Source organism: Falco naumanni, chromosome 3 (genome assembly GCF_017639655.2).
Source record: "Falco naumanni isolate bFalNau1 chromosome 3, bFalNau1.pat, whole genome shotgun sequence".
In the NCBI taxonomy this organism is placed as follows: Eukaryota; Metazoa; Chordata; class Aves; order Falconiformes; family Falconidae; genus Falco; species Falco naumanni.
In genome coordinates this window covers 80,217,412-80,236,306 of record NC_054056.1, presented here as the reverse complement: position 1 = coordinate 80,236,306, position 18,895 = coordinate 80,217,412, and the positions used below count along the sequence as shown (strand labels likewise).

General features: G+C 40.3%; 1 protein-coding gene across 6 annotated transcripts in view; it reads left to right on the top strand.

Annotated features, from left to right (window-relative positions):
- NCOA2 (nuclear receptor coactivator 2) overlaps positions 1-18,895 on the top strand; it is a 189,735-nt gene that overhangs the window by 55,800 nt on the left and 115,040 nt on the right. For all 6 annotated transcript variants that reach the window (XM_040588013.1, XM_040588014.1, XM_040588017.1 and 3 more), the window contains one exon: positions 12,556-12,800. The gene's annotated coding sequence lies outside the window, so the exon portion shown is untranslated. The remainder of the gene's footprint in view (positions 1-12,555; positions 12,801-18,895) is intronic.

Sequence of the window (18,895 nt, the reverse complement as noted above, 5' to 3'; positions counted from 1 at the left end):
AAGCTGTAAGTATTAACTAGTTTTGCTTGAGGTTGGGTCTTACTGGTGTTTTTCTTCTGTTAGTGGGTTCAGGGGAAAGGGGAGTTGGTTTATTCTTTGGGTTTTTTGTTGGGTTTTTTTATTTATTTTTTGGGGCGTTATCATTCGAAAGAAGACACTATCTCCATGTTTCCCATGCTGAGATGCTGGGTGAGTGTATTTCTCTTGAGACCAGAGCATCGGTTTCTTCTAATCATATGAAAGTGCGAAGTTAGAAAGCCAAGAGAAGATGAGGGAGTAAGCAATTATAGTAACGATGAAAGGTAGTATGCACACTGGAAGAAGTGCCATTCTTTCAATAGCTAAGGCTGTCACATACTGAGAGATCATATAATATACTTTTAATATTTAAATTTTGCTGTTCTGTTGTCAAATTTTCCTGTTCCATTGTCAAAACACTCTATTAAAAAGACAATTTTGTTTAACACAAAAGAATTTTACTCAGAACTTCAGCAAATGGATAATTAACCAGCAGTATGGCAGAGCTATGCAGATTCTTGCATACATTATTGATAGTGACAGCAAAAAAAATCCCAAGTAAACAGAAAGGGACAGTTGATTTGAGATTGATATACAGATACTTTTCTGTATAAACAATAATATGGTTCTTATATACTGGAAGCACGTTTTCAAGCAGTTGTTGGCTTTGTAATTTTAGGTAGTGTTATGGAATTTGATTCTAAATATATTAACAGGTACTGGTGGAAAAATACAGTTGTTAGATTCCCAGCAGTCCAACAGTATCAGTATTCCCAAAATGTGCCATTACATATAAATGTTTTCTTTCTGGGTCGCAGCCTTTTCTCTTGTTAATGCTTGATGCTTGTGACCATATGTTCTCTGAGCATCCGACTGCATCTTTTGAGATGATTTACACAGACCTAGATGTGTTTATGTCTGTTTTTTGAAGCAGAAGTAGATAAAGACTTACAAGTGCCTTTTTGGCATTGGTGCAGATGCTTCTTGCATGGAAAGTGGTATTGAGAAAACTCGGGGTCAAACCTCCTAACCTTACTTGTTGACACTGCTGCTGTTAACTGAACTCTGTACAGCCACATACTCCCGTTGCACACTTAGTACTGTTTCCTTCCCTACTTGAGCTTTCCCAGTGACTTTAGCACATCTCCGAATAAGGACTGAAACTCAAGTTGCTACTTCTGTAAGTGAGAGATTTTGAGCAAGATTTGCCTGCCCCCTCCCCCCCCCCCCCAACTTGTTTGAAAGAATGGTTTTAGAAACTCCGTGCTGCTGCATCTCAGTCAGAATATAACCTTTTTTTGGTCCAAGTCCATTGCCAACTTTAAAATTAAAATGAAAGTGAACATTTCTGGTCAGTTTAAATATCTTGTGGGTTTTTTAAACGTTATATTTAAACGTATATGTAATGACTGTTTAGTTTTGCCTCCCCTTTTTTTCGTATTCCAGGGAAGCTCATATGGTCGGGTATTTAAAAATAACCCTCTGAGAAAAACTCTTAGAGTCATATTTACCTGTGCAAAGCCCTAGCTGAGATTGGCCCAACGTTAAGGCATGGAAAGCGTTGTGTTGCCGCTTCCACCTCTCCAGGGCCAGCCCTCTTATGCCGCGTTGGTGGTGCTCCAGTGTTGTGCCTGTCCATCAGCCAGCCTCTGGCTCATCGCCGCAGCAGTTTTCCTGTGACAAGCATGATCAGTTGACTTCCTTTGCTTGTTTGTAACACCGTAACCTGCAAATAACTTGTTTTCCCAGCTGGGCAATAGCTCTGCAGCAGCCTTCCCTATAGCTTCTCCTGTAGCCTTCCACCAGGTCCCTGTCTGCTCCTTGCCCCCAAAAATGAACAGAATCTTCTTAAGAGTTTCAACACATATGGACTCTATTTCTGACACATTTTGTGTTTAGAATGCTGAAGTTAATGCTTTAATGATACTAGTATACTTTGTTTTCTTCAGGGCAGTGGCTGCTAAAGTTGCTGCTAATTGCTGTAGAGCTGGGGTGAGTGGTAGCTGTCACAGGGAGCCATGTAGGACAGTGTTCAGAGGTACTCAAGCAGGATTTGTTCTTGGGTGTAGTTGTGTGGTAGGCTTGTATTTGCATACAGATTTCCTTTGTTTTTCCATGAATCTGTTCTGACTAATCCTTTGGCCTGTATTTCATTAAAAGTGTTGACTGCAGAATGATGGTTTTGGTAACAGATGAAACAAAACTTTTCCTTTTTTCCTTTGCATGTGCATGTACAAAATAAAAAGTACAGGATGACCTTTTTTATTTGATAATTGAGAATGCGCCTGACTTTGTTAGGAAAGCCATAGACTAAGAATACGATTCACTGGTCTTTTTGTAAATTAATGCCAGTATGGTCTATCAGTTCTTAGTCCCACTTAACCCTCTTATTCTCTCCTCTTCCCATCCCCCACTACTCCCTCCCTATTTTTAGAGGCAACACAAAGCTGTTTTGCTTCAAGCGAGGGACAAAAAGATTACAAGAGCTGTAATGTTTTGCAGCAGATTTCTATAAAGTAGATGAGCCATGTTTGTACCTTGTACTCCTAAAACGGTGCTAAACTGTTTCTGTGTCGTATCCATGAATGCTGGGCTTGTTTACTTCTAAAGCTTTTACTTGTCCTCAAGCTATGGGCGAGTTATGGCTGAAGTTTGAATTGTGGCAAATCTGCATGTGAAGAGTATGGGTTCACGCCTTCTCCATATGAGAAATGGTGCTGTGTAATGTTCCCTACACGCTTGTGCAAATAAAACTGTGTTCAGAGCCTCTGCACTCCTGTAATCTGCAGACTGCATAGTGAGGAGGAGTATTAAAGAGGACCGTTTATGTGGTGGCGATAAAAATCACACATACTTCCAGGAGACCTAAAGACCCAGCAGATTTTATTGAACTTTGAAGAAAATCACATGCATGTTTATCTGTGATGATAAATATATGTAACCTGCACAGAAGGGGGTTGTTAAGACTGCTAACATTCATGTTTGCGTCAGATGCAAGTTTGCAGCATTGCAAACTTAGTACTGAATGTGGACACTAGACTTTTAGCTTATGTGAAGCGTACCAAATGTTTCACAGGGTTTACTTGTTTTAATAGTAAAATAGGAAATGTTTGTGAGTTTGCAGGTTTATTTTAAAGAATGCAATAGAATCCATTGCTAAAAAAAGGGACAATTCAAGCAAATGCTGTTAAGTATAGACAGATACAGAGCAGTCAGCATAGCAAGAATAATTCAGTTGAATAAAATGACTGATTAGTTCTTTCAGTTTTAAAGCCTTAGATTAAAAAGTGTTGTGAGTGCTGTTATTCATAAACTTAGGCTATAGCAGAAACTCGTATTTCCTGTAGAAAATGTAAGAATGTGATGTTGGATGTGTTTACTAAAACCTCAATTTTAGTATTTTTCCCTGGATATAATACAGCGTGCACTTGATTCGATGTGAGAAGCACCTTTTTAACAAGGCAGCACTTTTTAATCAGTTCATCAAAGCCATCTAGAAACCTATCCTTATTGTAGTTCAAAGCAAGTCAGTCACTCCACCCTGGTAGTTTTCTTCCTTCCTGAAAGCCCCATCCTTCTAAAACATTCATTTTTCTATCTCAGGTTGCTATTAGCACCCTTTCAGTGTAAGGTCTTTCCCTGTCTGCCCCCATGACAAGTTTTAGCTACCTTGCAGTCACAAGTGAGGTGATGAAAACGGGCATTTTAAGTAGAATAGGTGCACACAGCCGGGCCTGGAGCAGAGTTATTAAAATTTAAATAGTTATCCAGCTTGCTTCTCCACCATTGTAGGAGATCTCGTTTTATATCTTTATGCAAAGCTCATCTAGGAAAAAAAAAAGTAATAAATGAGATCTTAGATTTTAATAAGTATTTAATTTGGCATTGCCATTAGTTGGTGGGGCTTTTTTCTTTCTGTGTTGAACTGTCAGTTCAGGTTTTTGCTCCCTTTGATAAAGGGTTGCAGTAGCACTCATTGGGAGACACTGAAGTTTCATCTTTTGTGAAGTTGATACTGATAACAGGTTGTAAAGAATTATGGAATCTACACATGGCTGAGTGGATCTGGGCTTTTACAAAGCAGGTTTGACACCCAGCCAGTTTTGGTCTCTGTAGACCTAATAAATGAAAGAGATTTTTCCACTGCTCTGTCACAGAAAACAAAAACGCAGCTTACTGAATTGGCTGTTCACTGCCAGTTTAGGAAAAAAAATTGTCGTTTTCTTGCCCTGTATAATAGAAGCAGCATTAATTAGTAGAAAGCACTAAAACAATCTCATATGCTTTTTGTCTGGTATTTGAAGCTTAAAAAAAATTCCCTTTTTATATATGATTGTCGTAAGAACTTTTTAGAATTTTAAGTGTTGTCAAACTTCAGCAATCAAATTGCATATTTTCAGACAGCTCTTAAGCAGACAGGAGTTGTTACAAGAGCCTCTTTCAGTGTTAAACTGTTGGTTTGCAAACTCCTTCTGACATCTCCTATGAAAGCAAAACAGTCCTTTTCTTCTTTTTAACTCAAAATAAACCTGTAATTGGTTTATAGGGCCTTGCACTCAAGTTGATGACATTTCTGTCCGTCTGGGATGCAGAAGGAAGAAACCGGGGAAAGAGGGAGCCCCTTGCATCTGGTTAGCAGGCCCAGCTCTGTAATTGTGTGGAGATCAAAGAACCATTTGATGGTGGCTGTTAACACCTTCCAGCATAATATCCCCAGCGCCCTCTCTGCCCATCCTCCTAGCGCAGCTCAAAAAGTTGGCACTCTGAAAGACCTACCTCCTGAACCAAAGGAAGGTAAATGGGAATGAGAATTTGGGGTGTATGGGAAGTAGGGTAGAAGAGGAGGTAGAACTGTGAGGTGGGAAGCCCTGGTGTTACCAAAGGATGACTTACAAAACCTTTTGCAGGCTAGGAATGGGAGGCTGACCATCCTGCTGACATGTGAGAGGAGAAAAACAGAGTTAGGCATGCCAGCTGGCCAGTTATTAAAGAAAACCAAAAGGCAACTAAAGAAGATTGGTTTACATGCTCAGATGCCCTGCACGTGTGCAGTGGTACCAGCCACGCCAAGGGTGCAGAGCAGATGCAGTGCAAGAGCTGGGAGCTGCAGGGCCATGGCCAGGCATGTGCACTGGCATTTCCATGCATCCCCTAGTGGATTGGTTACTGAGAAAACTGGAAAATGCAGTCCTCTCATTTGCAGTCATTAAGACAGCAGTAAAACTGGCCTGCCTGGTCAGAAACCAGTCAGGTAGCAATCACATGAAAGGCCCTTAGCTTCCCAAAGAGTGGCTGAAGGGAGGAGTAGTGCTCATATGACTCAGGGAGCGGATGAGGTGGGTCAATAGTCTCTGAAATGCAGCAGGATGGAAATGTGACATGGGGGTGTTCAGGGCACTCCAGAGAGGTGCAGTGAGCATGACTGATAGCTGTAGCAAATGTGAAGCTCTTTACCTCTTTTATTTATAGTCAGAATTTCTTTGCGGACTACCTTGCATGAGAGCATTACTTTCTGTGAAAGCTGTGGGCTGCAGTTGCTCTGAACTGTAGATACGACAGCTTTTCCATTTGCTTCCGCTTGCGCTACAGGAACGCTTGAAACAATGAAAATATTTTCTCTCTTGTGAGAGATGCAGCTTACTCCATTTGTATTCAGCAGGACCAAAAGCAGTTTCCTAATTTTTGGGGGTGTCTTCAGAAATATCCTGGAACCAAAGAAGAAAATGAGTCATCAAATTTAGTCATAAAATTGGAGCTGTTTTGAGTTTTAGAAGAACTGAGTAGCATTGTTGGAGCAGTTTATTTTACTCAGTGTTAGAAATCATACAAATTGTGTATGTTTTGTATATACATGTGTGTATGTGTATATATATGTGTAGTATGTACTATCTGATTTTGTAGTAAATTGAGTAGAGTTATCCCATTTTAAGCATGTATTTCAATGCTGTCCATTCTTTTTTGCTCAGAAATTCATGGGATATATGTATAATAATTCTTTGTTTCTGTGTTGTAACTGCCACTGGAGGTAAGTATTAAAACCATTTCACATTTGGGGAGATTACGTGATAAAGAAGCTGTTTCTTCATCCGGATTCCATAGTGAGTTGCTGGTGAATTGGTTTAAAGGAAAAACAAAAAAAGGGATGCTTGGCAAGAAATTCAGAAATAACAGAAACCAGGCAGCTCAATTTAAACCAAAATACTGAAGTTACTGTTGTTGTGTTTTTCCTCTTTGCTGAAAGACTTACAAAAACTTCCATAACTGCTGCACTGTCCAGTTTGGAGTATATTAACTGTGCGGTGTTCATGGTGTCCAGCTGCACTGGCTGAAGATGAAAGAGGTACCACTGAGACCATAGATTAAGAATGGGGCTTGCTCTGTCCATCGACTGTACCGGGGGTTTTCTTCAGTTCTTCCGCAAGGACCAGGACCCAGGCTGGCAAGCTTTAGCACTAGGTGCTTCCCTAAGTTTTTGAGGGTGTTCCCCCCTGTTACTAAATTTTCCCATTGGCTACTGCTATAAACCTGTGAAAATTAGGCAACAGCACAGTTCTGTCAGACTAGCTATAGACCAGTGCTATGGCTGTTGACCAGTTTGGAAACAGCTGTTTGGGGTATTCAGAGATCCTTCACCCTCTGTAGGAGAGAGACAGGAGATGGCGATGGTTGTTGGGCGGTAGAGGTACGTGCCTCACAGGGGTTGTCTGGCTCAGGCAAATGTATTCACCTGACAGCAGATGTGCCTAATTGCTAGTCTTTGGGCTAGCAAGTGTTAATCTATCTGTGCCAAGTGGAGAAGCATCAACAGGTGAGTGAGAAGGTTTGATGTGGCGGGATAAATCAAGCTAATCTGGTAGGGGGAAAAAAAATGGTCACTTTTGGAAATGAAAGTCCTTTTTCTTTTCCCTGTCTTCTGACTTCTCCCCAGTCTTGGCCAGGTTGCCATGTTGTCCCCTACTGTCTTGCTGGCTGTAAAAGTTTTCTCAGCCCTTGATGAACTGATTCAGTTTGCTAATCTACCAAACAACAACAACAACAAAGTGAATAGTTTTATGCCAAATTAGTGAGTTGAACAGTTTTACTAAAGGATAGCATGAATACAAGGAAAGGGACAGGAGCACAAGAAGTTCTTAACAGAACTGTTAGGTTCTTAGCTGTTAGGTTGGCTCAGCACCCTGGTGTAGCAACCCACTTTGAACATTTCTGGCCAGAATAAAGTGACGATGTTTGGGGTATTTCCATGAGAGGAAAGATTTGTGAGTTCAGGTAAGAGATCTCAAAAAGGAGATCATTGAGTTCTACGAATGTAGCCCAGGGGCTAGAGGAGAAATCGGCATATTAGATCAGAGCTGTCAAGCTTTGAGGCATCAAAACCACATTTGCTTACAGAGTATTGGTTAGAAAATATTCTCTGCTCCTTCTCATCATGGTTTCAGGCTCAAACCCTACAATTTCTAGAGCCAAGTACACTACTAGAATGGCAAAATGGTGCTAAAAAGGACATTTTATTCAAAGAATCTCACAAATTAGGCACAAACAGTGTAATAGACTCTAATGACCATTGGTTTATGAAGAAAACAGGGCATGACATGCATTTTTGTATGTTTAGGAGAAATAAAATTTCTCAGTTCTCCTGTTTTTTATTCTCTGCTCTGTGGAAAACTTTCTTGTGCCTTTGGCAAATGTATGATTTTTATAACGTATTTTTGAATTTCTGGAAGTTACCTGGGTTGAAAACTAAAGCACAGTTTAAAAATAGTCATAAAACCCTGTAGCAAAAAGGTGTTTTTGCTCACAAAAATAAATGGTCACAATATATTCCTGTTCTAAGCCATGATAAGGGGAACAAATTTAAAAGATTGGCTTTGGTACGGTGCTCCCAAATGTGTGCCAGGAGTCATCTTCACTCTGAGATATGTCTGTCCTAAGAGCCAGTTCAGGGGCCAGAGTCAAATGCAGTACAGGTGTATTTGCAGTTACTCTGAGGACTTTCTCTTAGCTTTCTATGCAAGATGTCCTTATGTCTGTGTTATTACTCAGGTTTGGTTTTGTAACTCTCTGATTTAATAAACAGAAAAAAGTGAAATCACACATAAGTATGTAACTTCCAATTTTCATACATCTGAGACATTAGTTTGAAAATGTAACAGGCTATACATAGATTTATATTAGTTGATACCATATGGATAACATACTACTATATACCCTTTACTATTTGCTGTGTAGCTATTTTTGGCACTGTCATTCATAGACTTAAGAAAAACAAGTTCTTTTGAAGAGTACATGAAGTGAGGTGAGATTAAATACTGGTCTAAAATAAGCATTTATGAAATGACCAACTAAAACCTTCAGTCAGCCAGAACGGTACTTGTGGTGCTGGAAATTGCTCTGGATCCTAAGAAAGCCCATGGGGGTCATGGGCTGATGTCCATAAAGCTGTGATACTTTGACTCACTTTGCATCTGGTGTTTCTCCAGGTGCTTGATAAAGCATGGGAGAGGCATTTGACCTTAAAAATACGGAACTGAAGCTAAATTCCCCAGAACTTGTGGTGGGGATGGGGTTAGCAGTAGAGGGTTGGTGTTGTGGGTGCTTCTTGTGTCAGACTTGGCTTCCAGGACACAGATTTCTTTTCGTATGATAATAAGCCACAAAATTAAGGATGCTGTGCTACAGTAGTTGGAAGTTGTAGGTGCTGTTACCAGTATTCGTAACACAGATTTATTTTATTTTTTTCTTAATAATATGTCCTACGTCAGTAAAATCAATGGAATGCTTACAATAGCAACTTATAAGGTTGCTATTCCATTTTATTCTACTTTTCAGTGTGAGGACAAGCTGTGAGCAGCTGTGTGCAATGTATTGTGGAGCAGTAACCTTAATGTGGGAGTCTGTTTATTTGCATAAGAACCATAATGTTTTATGCTGATCTCATTGTGTCATGTCATTTGAACAGATTGAAATAAAAGACTAGACAACACTATACATGTTGATCAATGCACGAAGTGGTTATTGTGTTGATGCTATTGTAGCATTAGTTAAATAGGATATTACAATTCTTTGAGATATTTCTTGAAATTAGGAAGGGAAGCATGATTTGGGAATTTTTGAAAGTTCTAGTATTGTAGGAAATTATGTTCCTTATGATGATGTAAAGAACGGCTTCCCTAAACAAATTTAGTAATAGAATTAATTTTATCATGTAGAGAAAGAATCCTTTGTCAAATGGTGCCAGGAAGTTAATCATAGCAAATATGTTATTTGCCTGGTAGTGTGGCTTTTGTGATAATTGTATTAGTAACAGAAAGCTGCTGAAGGTTTTCAAGGAATAGCTTGTACTTAAAAAATGCTTGAAAATACTTTAAAAAAAAAAAAAGGGAAAGAAAAAAAAAAAGAAAAAGGCAATCTTAAAATGAATTAATGGTCTTGGAGCAATCTTTGCTGTTGGGTAAGATGTTTGATACACTTCAGCCAGCTGGCTTAAGTCTGTAAGAATACACTTGTCCTAAGGAAGGTTAGTCTTTTTATGATTAGTTCACTGCACTGAGCCTCACCTTTTTCTTGAAGTGTATCACTAAGTGTTTATATATTCACAGATCTTACATAAATACATGCAGTCCTAGAGCCTTTTCAAGCATTTATATTATCAGTGTTTTATGATTTGTTTTACATGAAAGCTTTCCTACTTGACGGTGTAGTGTTTTAGCCCATAAATACTGATTTTGATGGCAAAATAATTAGTTTGTTAAACAGCGAGCATTTTTGGAGGTCTTCTGGAAATCAGATGAGTTTTTAGGAATGCTATATAATGGTCTGTAGGAACTAAATCTACTACAGTTGCTTACAGTTGAGAGACAGCTACCTAGTGCCTGATACTTCTAATCAGTTGGGCAGTGCTGTATGAATGGAAATACTTTCTTTTCCTTTTCTTCATTGAAAAAAGTCCTTTGCTGACAGCAAGTATGTTATACTCTGCCAAATGAAACAGTGCATGAAATTCTGCTCTCTTTTTTAAGGAAGAAGTTTCATGTAGTTTCCATGATTGCACGCTGAAACTTCAGTACTTCATTCAACCTAATTACATTTTTAACTGTAACTAGTGATCAGATAATTATTCTGGCCTTAAAAAAAATAAATAATCTACCTCTTACAGATGCATGATAGCTAGTTTCATTACTTAAATTGAATTCAAGATACAATAAAATAATTTATTAGTGATTTTTGAAAATGGAAATGTGCTTTTAATGCTTCATTATGTTTTACACACTGATGTTAAAGCTTCTCATTTTCATAACAATAAACATGGAGGTTCTAGGAGTATGCGTGTGGGTCAAGTACTTTTTTTACCATAGCTAATCAGCGCTTTTTGAAAATTAGGCACATCAGATGTCTCTAGACTAAATGCGATCTCACAGGAATAGTTAGCTATTCCTTACAATTCAATTATTTTGTATTGAAAAATAAATGTCATAGTGTATTTAATCCATACCATAATTTGCATGCATCTGTGAGCATGTGATGCTTTTTTTCCTTCTTTTCTCGGTCTGCCCTTCTGGACCATGTTTGTACAGAAGTATTTACAAAAGCCATTGAGAAATCATTGTCTTGTTTGCTATTACGAGCTCAGTAAAAAAATTTGTAAATTGGATTTTGCTATAAAAAAACGTGTAGTCTGTTTTGAGGTGTTTTCCTCTTTCTATATATTACCTGACAGTGTGCTGCATTTGTTTCTTATGCTGAGATAAATAACTGCTAAGCTGAGAAAAGCAAAGAAAGAGTTTCCCAGAGTTTCATACAAGAAGGTTGTTTCCCCTCCAGGCAGGGGCAGATGATCACGAGCAATAGTATTGTACGAAGTTACCCTTCCTATTTTGAAACTGATGCACAACTGCTCCTGATTTTGTACAAATGTGAAGTAAAATGGATTTGCTTAAATTATCTCTGTTAGCTGTGCATGACCTTCACCAGGAATGAAGCTAACCCATTTTACTTAAGGTTTTTGTGGCCTAGAAATAATTCGTGAGCAGCTGTAGCTTTTCAGGCAAGCGCTGGTACCTCTAGGATGAAAAGGGTGGCATTCGAAGAAATGCTAGCTGGACCGTGTGCTGTCATCTGATGATGCTGTTTGAACATTGCTTGTAGGCATACAACAGAACTGGTGGTGGAGACAAAGGCGGTTTGCACGGTGCGCACTCCAGCACTGTCCACCCACAGCCACTACTCCTCGGTTTGACCACTGGTCTCAGGTGTTCATACTTGCACAGTTCTCGTTTCAGTGAGCTGGATGACTAAGGCTATTAAGGGCTGCAAGGGAAGTGCCAGGGATTGCAGTAAGGAAGGCTTTGCCTGATGCTTCGCAGTGTGGGATGCTGGCTGGAGTTTTTTATAGCTTTGCAAAACATTAGCTTTTGGGGCTGGGCAGTTGCCTCTAGCTTGGTTTTTTTTTTCTGCCAAAATTATTCAGCTATCTGTAAGAATGTGTGGAAAAAGTTATTTCTCATTGTAGATTAAAAAAAAAACCACCACCACAAAACCACCTTTTTTTTGGAAATGTTCCATGTCCCTCCCTTTGAAGCAGAGACAAGGAGTTAGGTGGCAGTGTGGGAAGCACTGGCGATAGGCACTGGGGAAGAAGAGCGGCTTCTGAGTCACGGCTTTGCCTTTGTCTGCACTGCGCAAATCTCTGTTTTAGCAAAACTGTAAACTTCTAAAGGAATCGCAGTTCTTGCTTGCCATCTTGAGCATGTAAGAGCTGTATGGCCTGAAAGGGGAGGGGGAGTCTGAGCTGGAGGATAAAACCGATGCCCCGTGCCCCAGCACCTGAGAGTCAGCAGCAGAGCTGTGGAACCCTGTCCTGGCCCCAGGATACCATAGGCTCTGGGCAGGGGAGGCAGACCTGGGGCGGCAGTGAGAGTTAATGTGAGGGTCATTGGGGGAGGAAGGAGGGGGAGTCGGGGGGAGAGTGTGGCACTGCCAGCCCAGCCTGGAAGTGACTCAGCCAGGAGAGATGAAAAGCCCTGGGGAGTGTGGGCGAGGAGAGACTTGGCAAGGGCGCTGAAGGTAAGAACGAAGGACCATGGCTTGAATCAACAGGGGACAGAGGACATGGCTTGAGGAAAACAGGCAGAGGAGTTTGTTCTGGAAGATCCTTTTCTCTAGTGATCTTTAAATGTAAACTGCCTGATTTCACTAAGAAGCTCCTTGAGAATATGGTTTTAACCATCACCTATGGCTAGTCCCCATGCAGAGAATTGTTTTGTGCTTGCAACCAATTTAATCCTTTGCCGCTGGAGCTGTGCAGTAGCATATCTAAAGATTTCAACCCTACTGCTGTTTTTTGTTGGTATTACTGTACAAGATCTAATGTCTCAATTTCTTTTTTCTAGAAGCAGCAAGTGCAAACTTTTTTGCAGTGTGGCAGTGTCCGTGTCAAGGAATGTCAAAACTGAGCTTGTTTTTGCAAAGCTTTTTTGTTTGGCTCCTCATGAGGAAGCCTTACAATTAAACCATGTGCTGACGTGCTGGTTTTTTCCACAGGACCCCTGCTTCGTTCTGTGCACAGGATGGACTTGCCCCGGGAATGAATCTGGTTGATGCAGTGGAGAAGGCTGTTCTCTGTAGTGCCCCTGCCTCACTTTCAGCTGAAGTCGGGACGCGTGTGGTGGGCGAGGCAGGGGATCGCCGGAGGCAGAAGCCGTTCTGGTGCTCTGCGCAGCTGCATGCTGCCCCAGCGAACGGGACTCTCTTCCTGGCTGTGCTGCAGACTTCCTAGGTGATGCTAGGTAAGTTGCTCAGTCCTGGCTTTTCTCAAGTCTTTGCTAACTGTATGCGTCTTACTTTCTTGCGGATGACTTGATATCTTTGGATCTGATTTGGAAAAGTGCTGAGTACTGATAACCGCAGTGAGGCCGTGGGGGTTGAGGTTTGAAAGTGCTATATAAAGCACAATGTAATGCTAAGTGCTGTGAAGAAATTAGGTCTGAGTTATGCCAAACTGGAGACAAAGGTGTCTTCAGAATTGGAAAATAATTTTGACCTTAAAGCTGTCACTGCTTTAGTTAAGAAGTAAGAAATAACACAGTTATTCTAAGTTGGGAGCAACGGAGTACCAGTAGGGCTAACCATTATGTTGAAGCACTCAGCTGCACCATTGAATTCACAAAGAAATTACTTGTTCCATCTACCAAAAAAGATTTGAGTAGCATGCAGTAAATAAGGTATCAGACCATATGCCAAGAGTAAAGCAGATTGCTGTTTTGATTAGTGGCATTTCTGTACTCTGCATGAAGCAGAGGTGCTGTGGAAATGGTGTGACATAACTGCGGTGTATACCATGCCACAGAAGCAAACAAAAGCAAAGTTTAGGTTTCACTGAAACTTACTTCTGACATTTCTTCCTGTGAGTGCTTGCCTCTGGAGATTGGTTTTAGTGTGTCACGTAATAAGATTTCAGGTGCAAGAAGCACAGCATTTTTTGATGTGTCAACTCAGATAATATATGTGCTTAAAACAAAAATGACGCATAAATTCATCACTCGTTGCAGGCATATGCCTCTTGTGCCTGGTTATTGTGTCAAATACAAAGTAGACAGTGTTTGTAATGCCCACTATCAGAATGGCTCAAGGTCAGAATTTCATCTGCCTTTCTTCAGGCTCAGGATTGTATTTTCTCAGTGGGATGTCCATAGCTAGCTACAATGCTGTTGTGATCAGTAGATAACAGAGATTTTTTTGGCCAAGGCATGGTTAAGCTAAATATTGTTTTAACTTAGCTAACCCGAATGCAAAATATCTAACTTTGGATCAGATTTTATGAATTGAACCAAGAGCGTGTCTTTGATGCCTAGAAACATAGTGAGTGTGTTTGCCAGATAAGCTGTTGCTCTCTATTGCAGGAGAGAGAGACAGTAAAAGCTGTGAAGCTTTGATAATGACTAAATATTAAATTAAATACACAGAGTAAGAATGCATGTTTCCCTTCCAGCCTGCTCATGGGGGATCTGCTACATATGGCTCTGTGAAAGGCTGCAGTAATGCTTTAGGCGCCGAGCGATGTTTTTAAGTGCAGCTTTCTAAGAAAACCTGAGGTATTTTTGTTTGACTGCTGCTGTGCAGTGCAAATCATTCTTTAAATCTTTAAACATAAACAAAGAAGAGAGGGGGGGTGTTGAGGGAAACAATCTGTATTTTATGAGCAGAAGTTAAAAATGAAATTATTTGCTTTACCTAGAGCGTTGAAAATTATGTTGCAATTAGACTGATGCAATAGTACACATTACGAAAGGATCGCACAATTCGCAGAGCCCGCTGGAGAAAAGCACGGGACTGGAACAGCAGGGGTGTTGTGGGCCTGCGGGGCAGCATGCTGGCAGAGCTACACGGGGAAGATTATCGGCTAATGTGGAGAGAGAAACGCCAAGAAAAATAAAAACTCTGCCGTTCCTGCGTATCCCATAAAACAGGGGGTGGAGGGGAGGAGGAGGGCGACTTGTTTTATCAATGTGCCTACTTTATTTTGGTGGCACATCTAATCCAGTACGGAAAATGTTTTCTGTTATGTGAAAGAAAGAAAGAATGGAAATGGAAGCTAATTTTGAGCTAATATAGTTTGAAAGCTGCTAATAATAGTGGCATTTTATTCAGAGCGCTCTATTTCTACAATAGAAAAGTAAAATTCCTTTGGGTTAACAGAAACATCTGTTGAACAAATTGGTTCAGTTTCATGAGTCTGTTACTAATTCTGAGAAGTAAATGGTGTTTTATAAAGCCAGCGGAGTTGGGGGGTTAGTGCCCATATTCTTTAATTTTTTTAATATTATAAAAGTAGGTCATTTTGAAGTGTTATGTTTTCATGAATACAGTAATAATGTGGTTAATATTTCTAGTATTTCAAGCTTTACCTTTGCTTTGATGAGTGTTCCTCACTGGTTTTAATCAGCATTATTAATATACTTTAAAATCATGGGCTTCCAGCTTTTTGTCAAGTTCTTAGTAATGAAGTAATTGAGTAATTTTTTTTTAAAAGCCTTTTTTGGTGTATTTCTGCTTATATTTCCTTGTATCTGCAGTTTTTTTCTACTCTGTTTTACTTACGAAGTTTGAACATTAACAGAATTTTATTTGCTCCTACTGCTATTTTCTCATTTGGACTAATTCTTTGTAGCTTCACAGTTGTGGGAAGAATATTGTAGGTGACAAATCGGTTTGTGTCTTCACATGGTCGAAGCTAAGAATTTCGTAAGAGTCAATAAGCTGATGTCATATGAATTAATAAAAGAAGACAGTTAAAGGGAGAAATTAAAACATTCTGAGATTCTGTTCTCATGCATCAGGAATGCTCTAATTTAATCTTATACTTAAAGCAGTTTAGCTTTCTCAGGTACATACATCTATCAATATCATCACTGAAACTAAATCACAAGTAAGTGTAATGTTAGTATGCAGATCAAATTAAGTTCTGCGTGCTTTCTGTTAAATAGATAAAATCAATCCAAGTTGTTCTTTTGTACTACATGTAAGTAGTTGTAATACTTTGACACATTTAAAGAGAAAAACTGAACTTTGAATTGAGACAGTGAATATATGTATTTTCTTTGTAGTGCATATATTATGTGGAAAATGCAAGACTGGCATTAAGCATGTACATTCAATGTGATTGTAAGCTATGGCATTTTCAGCTTTGTGGTCAGTGCCTGTTCAGAGTAGCTCCGTGTATGAAGGATGTGAACGAGCATTGACAATACTTTCTAATGTTACTTTAACAGATAATTTCCTTTACTTTTTATTATGGCTAATTTTTAAGCTGTAATATGTATTACTTATGTGATAATTCATAAAAGTTGTCTTCTTTAAAGTAGAAGATAATGCAAGTATAAATAAGAAGGACGGCAGTGTGAGGATATCATTGCTTTTGAGGGATTGCTGGGCTGAGGAGGAATGGAGACGTACAGCTGCATTTTGTGAAGGTGCATGTGAGTATTGGCAGCCCAAGGGGCTGCCCTGCTGCTGCTAAGATGTTGCAAACTCCCCTGTGTCAGTTTTGTCCTTGGTGCAGCTCGCTGAAGTTTCAGATGACGTGCATGAAATGAAGTGAGGGGGAAGCTTTGTGGCTGAAGTCCTGTGCCAAGTCTTTTTGAAATCATATGCAGCAGCTGTGCTGTAGCTAAAGAAAGGCTTTCTTTGCCTCCACCGTAACATCTGCATGATCTTTAACAGCAGAATTGTTCCACTATGATGTATCGTTTAGCTAATCCGGGTTGCCTTCATTAAGTCTTTCTTTCTTTTCTTTATTAGAAATGCTCGCGTTACTTTTCGGAGTAAGTCTGCAAAGATCTGGACTTGAGTGCTTCTATGTAGAAGCATTAGGCTTCAGTTAAAAAAAAAAAAAAAAAAAGTCATAAGAGGAGTTGAGACTTTGAGCCTGTAATTCAGTGAAGCTCTGAAGGTAATTGGGCAGCTTCAGACTGCACCCCATGAACTGGATTTTTCTGTGTCCTGCCTTGTTTGGAGGGTAGGAGCTGAACATGGGGCCAGTTTCTGTGGAGAGGTGACAAATGCAGCATCGTTGCCGGTAACCTTGGTCCAACGGGTTCCAGAAGCGTGGCTTGCACCCTCCCTGCTGAGACATTACCCAGTATCCCTCGGTGCCAGCGCTGCTGCCACTGCAACGCTGGGGTGGGTTGGTCGAGGGAGCCAAACCAGTGGTCATCTAACCACATTTTTGGTTGGGTTACTTGGCTGGCTCTTTAACTCTTTGAACTTGCAAACTGCAGCACTGGACAAATGTCTGTGCTGAAGATGATGTGGAAGAGGGATGGCAGGACCAGCCTCTGCTCTGCCACTTTGAAGTTGTGCCTTGACTTGAGGCAAGAAGGTGGCAGCTGGGGGAAGTGTTCTTAGGAACTGCACGTTGGACCATATACCGTGCTTACTTTGAGAGTTACGTGACGGGAAATCAATAGATCAGGTGTAATTGAATTTGAAATTTTAGCTTTAGTGTTTCTTTCGGTTGGAGGTTTTTGTATAAGGGCTTTTAAACAGAATCTGTATTTAATCTTCTTCCAGTTTGAGACTAAGAGGTCTCTAATTGTTCACTCTCTGTTAGCACTGCAAAGCTGGCACGTTCTCATGGTGAAAGGGTGGGATCTAATTGTCAGAAGTAAGAGGTTGTGGTCTTGGGGAGCAAAACAAAGGCAGAAATGCTGACACTTCTTCTGTGTTAAGGATTTTGGTGATCTTGACTGTAAATATCTCGCATTTATAGGGCATACATGACTCTCGGGCATCGTGTCATGAACTGGATCTGGAGGAATACATCGTAAATTAAATGTGGGTGGGGTTTTTTTGTAAGTAAGAATTAGCACATTCTATTATCGGGGATTACTGGATAGGCATTTGCTTTTCAGTTGAACAATATGATCAGTCTTCCTGCGGTAATTTCTTAGGAGAGTGACTGTCAACAGAAAAGCAGAGTGCTGATTTATGTAACTGTGCTCATTGCAGAAGTTTGGTTTGTGAGATCCAATTAACATAAATAAGCAAAGTAAGAGAAAAGGTGCAGGAAACATACTGCTGCTTATTAGGTTTGTTAAATGGTATTTTCAAAATTATCTTCTAGTCAAGTAATGATTTTCTTCGATTTATGCCAGGAGGGCTGTGTTACTCCCCATACTCAGTGTCTATAAAACTGAACATGTATTTGCCGCAATGAAGAATTAATACCATACTGTGCAAAATAACAAAGCTGCTATTACAAATTACTTGAAATACTGCATATTGAATGGAAAAAGGCAGATCTGCCGGCGTGTGTGATTCAGAGCGCAGCCTGCCTGCTTGGGGGAATGCGATGCGCCTGCCTCCCTGTCCGAGAGTGACCGTGACCACGTCAGCAGGGACTGAGCACGCCTCGGGTGACAGCTGGGCGTTTCAGTCTCACACATGGAAAACATATGTGTTTCCTAACACCTAAGGTTAGGTCCTAGAAATAGAGATGCTTGGCAGCAGTAGCCCAATACATGCATTTTATCTACACATTCAAAAATAGTTGGTAAAATAAGAACTTAAGACTAATCTTCAAAACTGAGCACGTGACGCGTTCTGGTTCCAGCAATGTTACCGTGAGGTAAGGGCGAGCAGCTGAGGACTTGTTTCAAAAACAGGAAGTGCCCACATTTATATAAAATTGCATAGTTTCAGCTGTCATAAATGTGGTTTCAATGCAGTTGCAGGAGTAAAGCCCAAAGTAGTTATAACCAGCTTACTTCCTCTTCCAGTCAAAGTGCAAATAGCCATATAATTAACAATCTGTGGCTCGTTTTCTCTAGCTGGGTTAAGTATTCTGTTTCGCCTGTTCAGTCACTGTATAAACAGAGGGAACTTCACTTGCTTAAGAACATTTTAAAACACAAATTTTCTTGGTCATAACCAGATCTGCAGATTCACAAAACAGTATCTTCGATTGCCCCTTGAGCTTGGCAGCAGAAATGAGACCTGTGAGTGTGGCTGGCATGATGCCAGGCTCCTTGGAGAAGAGCGATCCTTGCCAAGTTGGCTTCTTGCCACGGTAAACTGCATGGGGCAGCAAAACCTGCTGCAGAGCTGGTAGACAGTTTTTCTCTTTAGGGACTTCCCTTCTTACATTCCATTACAAATTGGCTTTATTCGAAGTCTTTTATCATTAATTTTTTGAGGACTGATTGCTCAGCTTTTTTGGACAGCTTTTTTTCTGAGTTAATTCACCCCTCCTGCCTCTGACCATGCTCGTGCACTTAGGATGGCAGAAACCCATGAGTACACAAGGATAAGGAAGAGATCCTCTTCCTCACATGTACACTCTTGGGTTGGTGCAAACGTATTTTAGGCTGCTTGGGGCCTTTGA